The sequence below is a fragment of the Mustela putorius genome, unplaced genomic scaffold, assembly GCF_011764305.1.
Source record: "Mustela putorius furo isolate JIRA1106 unplaced genomic scaffold, ASM1176430v1.1 tig00000238_pilon_pilon_pilon, whole genome shotgun sequence".
Taxonomy (NCBI): Eukaryota; Metazoa; Chordata; class Mammalia; order Carnivora; family Mustelidae; genus Mustela; species Mustela putorius.
In genome coordinates this window covers 654,847-659,475 of record NW_025421324.1, presented here as the reverse complement: position 1 = coordinate 659,475, position 4,629 = coordinate 654,847, and the positions used below count along the sequence as shown (strand labels likewise).

Below are 4,629 nucleotides of genomic sequence, written 5' to 3'. Positions count from 1 at the left end.
ATTCTTCTATAAAAATATCATTGCTCAATACCCCAATGCCATTAGTTGACTAGGCCTTCCTTTCCCCCACTAAATTGAAATGGTATTTTATTACACTTAAAATTCCAAATATATTAGTTTCTGGGCTCTCTGTGTAGTTTTATTGATCTGCTGACTAATAATAGCTGACATTTATTTAGTATTTTTATGCTAGGCATTATACTAGGCAGTTTAAAGAAAGCATTTGATTTAATCCTTGCAAGATAAATAGGAATAGCTTATTTTCATGGATCAGACTAAATTTCTGCAGTGTGAAAAACTTGCCTTTTGTCAATAATCAGGAGGTTGGAAGCCCAGAATTTGGACCTGGAGAAGGCTTCTCAAATGATAAATATTTAGCCTGTGAATTGGAAGCTCAGTAGATTTAACAGACATCAAAGGTAGAAGGGGGTGGGATTATGGACATTGGGGAGGGTATGTGATTTGGTGAGTGCTGTGAAGTGGTGATTCACAGACCTGTACCCCTGGGGATAAAAATATATGTTTATAAAAAATAAAAAATTTAAAAGAAAAAAGAAAAAAAAATGAAAAAAAAAAAAAAAAAAGGTAGAAAAGTATGTTCCAGATTAAGAGGAAAGCTTAAAAAAAGTCACGAAGGTTGGAAAACTGAGTCTTTGTGTGGAGAATAGATCATGGTCTATTTAATGTCCATGTAGTTTAATGTCAGAGTGCCTAAAGGGGACTAAATCTAGAAAAGAGAGTAACAGTGAGATTGTGGAAGGCTTTGCATGTTTGAGAAGTTTGAGCTTTATCTTGTAATGAAAAAATCATATAAAAGTTTTAAGTGAAAATCCAATAAGATTTTTGTTTTTGTGCATTACAGCCAGGCTGCAACATAGCTGATGGGTATGGTGGGGAGGAGGGCTTTGAGAATAGGAAGCTGGGAGATGGGGAGCCAGTTGGTTAGGATGCAATTGCACCAGAACAAATGAAGAATGCTTAAAGCCAGAATAGGAACATGTAAGTGAGAATGGGGAGGCATATATGGCTACTGGACATTGCTGAGGCATGACTAGGAACCTTTATTTATATTTGTGTTTGTAATGATAATGTAGGAAATAAAAGCACAATAATCTCTACTCTAAGTCAAGGCATTAGTGATTGATTTAATTATCTAATGTTCAACTTTTAGTGAAACTTATTGTTGGTTTTGCCCACTGATTCTCTTTATGTAGTCTTCATAGAGAGACTCCCAAAGCAGGCATGTTTGGTGCTAACTTCATCACCTTCCGCCGCACTGTGTTCACCCTACTTTGCAATCCGGGACTGGAGAACTATCACACCTGGCTTTCTCTTTCTCTCCTCTTTTGCCTTATGTACATCACTGCAGTATTGGGAAATGGAGCCCTTGACCTTGTTGTCTTCAGTGAACGCACCCTCCATGAATGCATGTATGTCTTCCTCTCCATGTTGGCTGGCACTGACATCCTGCTGTCTACCACCGCCATTCCCAAGGCCCTGGCTGTATTTTGGTTTCATGCTGGGGAGATTGCATCTGATGCCTGCCTCACTCAGGTGTTTTTCATCCATTCTGCCTTTGTGACTGAGTTAGGTATCCTGTTGGCCGTGGCATTTGACTGCTGTGTGGCCGTTTGTGCTCCCTTGAGATACACAGTCATCTTAGGTCCTATGGAAATTGGAAAAATGACTGACAATCTGGGGATGAAGCATTGGGACTATTTTCCCTATCATATTCTGGCTAAAGAGGCTGCCATACTTTCAAACTAATATCATCCCCCATTCATATGCTCACATGCACATTGGAGTGGACAGATTGGCCTGTGCTGACATCATTGTCAGTATCTGGTATGGCTTCTCCTTGCCAATGGCATCAGTTTTGGAAGATGTTGCACTCATTGGTATTTCCTACACTTTGATTCTCCAAGCTGTGTTTAGACTTCCTTCCCAGGATGCCTGGCACAAGGCTCTCAGTATAGTATATGTGGTTCCTACATTGGAGTCATTCTCCTCTTTTTATCCCATCCTGTTTTAATTTCTTGACCCATTAGTTTGGCAAGAATATCCCCCACCATGTCTACATCCTTCTGGCAAATCTCTGTGTGTTAATTCCCCACCCCCCCACCATGCTTAATCCCATCATCTATGGAGCAAAAACCAAGCAAATCAGGGACAGTATGGCTCACATGTTATCTGTTGTGGGGAGGTCTTGAAAAAGGTCATGTTTCTTTCACAATTTTCTCTTATCAGCAGGAGAAGAAAGAACTTAGCAACCAAGTTCTCAAGTGTAGGCACCTTAGTTCGCTGAAGCAGAAAGTACATAGTTTTGGAATAAAATGTGTCTGGATTCAAATCCTAGCTCCCTTATCTCCTGATTTTTCACCATAGTTAGGTTCTCACCTTTTGGAAATTTAGTCCTAACCTATAAAATGGAACCAACTGTACGTATGCTGTAATGGTTTTGTAAGGACTAAAATTTATAAACTACTTGGTACATTGCTCAGCACTTAGTGGGCACTCGATGTTAGCCATAATTCTAACTTGGAAGTTTATTACCAGAGGAGGATGTTTTAGATTTGATATATGTGAGATATCCAGTATTTCTGGAGGCTGGATGTGGAATCTAAAAAATCCAAATTTAGAGAAATAGTACAGTAGTGTTAACCAGGCATGGGGGTTGATGGATGGGGAGATGCTGGTGAAAGGATACAGACTTCTAGTTATAAGAAAATAAGTTCTGGGGATCTAATGCACAACATGGCAATTACAGCTCATTATACTGTATTATACACTTGAAAGTTGCTAATAGAATAGATCTTAATGTTCTCACCACTAAAAAGAAATGATAATTATGTGAATTGTGGGATGTAATAGAGGTGTTAGCTAACACTGTGGTGGCAATCATTCTGTATTGTATAAGTACATAAATCAACACATTGTACATCTCAGGCTTACACAGTGTTATATATCAATTATATCTGAATAAAGCTGGAGAGAATAACACTTGAGGGAGAGCCATTGTGGTTTTCTCTGTAGCCTGGAAATACAGTTTCTGAGTGTTATATTTAGAAATTTTGTCCACTGGAGAGTGACTGCCTAAAAATTTTGGAGAAGGATCTCTTTGGTTCAGTTGAAGTCATATGTTTACTCATATTCCAAAGGGTTGTGAGGAAGGAGTGGTGGTGCCTCCTTGTCAACCATATGAGTAGGGAGGACATTTTTCAGAAAAGCAGTTACTGAAAGCTGTCAGCTACTGTTATGTGGCAGATGAGAGGCAGAAAGGCAAAGGATCCAAATCTCTTGATTTTTAGAGACTTCTGTATTTAAGTGTATTTATGTGTTCACTGTCTATATTCCCTTTTAGAATGTAAACAGTATGGGGGCGAGGTCATGTCTTCATTGTTTATATTTTTTCTCCAGCATCTCACACTCAATCCAAAAGCCTCTGCCATTCTTTTTTATTTTTAATCCTTTTTTTTTTTAAAGTATACTCTGCATGCAACATGGGGCTCTAACTCACAACCTCAAGATCAAGAGTCACATGCTCTACCAACAGAGCCAGCCAGGCACCCCAAAAGTCCTATCAGTCTTTCACCAAAGCATATAAAATAGTAAATAGGAGAGAAAGAAAGAGAAGAGAAGAGAGAGAAATATCTTATTGAAGATAGTTTATAGTTTTCTTTTTAAATTAATATTATTTCATGAGCATTTCTCCTTGTAATTATAAAGTCTTTTAAAAAGATATGTATTTATTTATGAGAGAGAGAGAGAGAGAGACATAGAAAACAAAAAGCAAAATGGCATATATAAATCCAAACATATAAACAGTAACATCAAATGTGCAGGTACTGAACACTGCGATTGAAAGTACTCTTTTTTTTTTTTTTTTTTTTTTTTTTAAAGATTTTATTTATTTATTTGACAGAGAGAGATCACAGTAGGCAGAGAGGCAGGCAGAGAGAGGGGAAGGGAAGCAGGCTCCTGCTGAGCAGAGAGCCCGATGCGGGACTCGATCTCAGGACCCTGAGATCATGACCTGAGCCGAAGGCAGTGGCTTAACCCACTGAGCCACCCAGGCGCCCTGAAAGTACTCTTAAAAGTACAGTTCCTGTGATTTTTTTTAGTCTTGCAGTTAATTTAATTTTTTCTTTTTCATTTTTTTTTTTTTTTTTTTCTTTCTCGCCTTCGGGTAAAATTTTTTTTTAACTGTTACCTTTTTCTTTTTTAACGATTTTTTACTAGTTTATCTAATATATATATATATATATTTTACATTTTTCTTAGGTGTTTTCTTTTTTTAAAAATTCTTTTCTTTTCTTTTTTTTTTCTTTTTCTTTTCTTTTTGTTTTTTTTTTTTTTCTTTCTTCCTTTTTGAACCTCTTTTTATCCCCTTTCTCCCCACTCACGATTTTGGATCTCTTCTAATTTGGTTAAAGCATATTTTCCTGAGGTTGTTGCCACCCTTATAGTATTTTACTTGCCACTTCATTTACTCTTATCTGGACAAAATGACAAGACGTAAAAATTCAACACAAAAAAAAAGAACAAGAGGCAGTACCGAAGGCTAGGGACCTAATCGATACAGACATCGGTAATATGTCAGATCTAGAGTTCAGAATGACAATTCTCAAG

The 4,629-nt window shown here is 37.4% G+C and overlaps 1 pseudogene; it reads left to right on the top strand.

Moving 5' to 3' along the window:
• Positions 1–1,242: 1,242 nt before the first annotated feature.
• LOC101687442 lies at positions 1,243–2,210 on the top strand (annotated as a pseudogene).
• Positions 2,211–4,629: the final 2,419 nt, after the last annotated feature.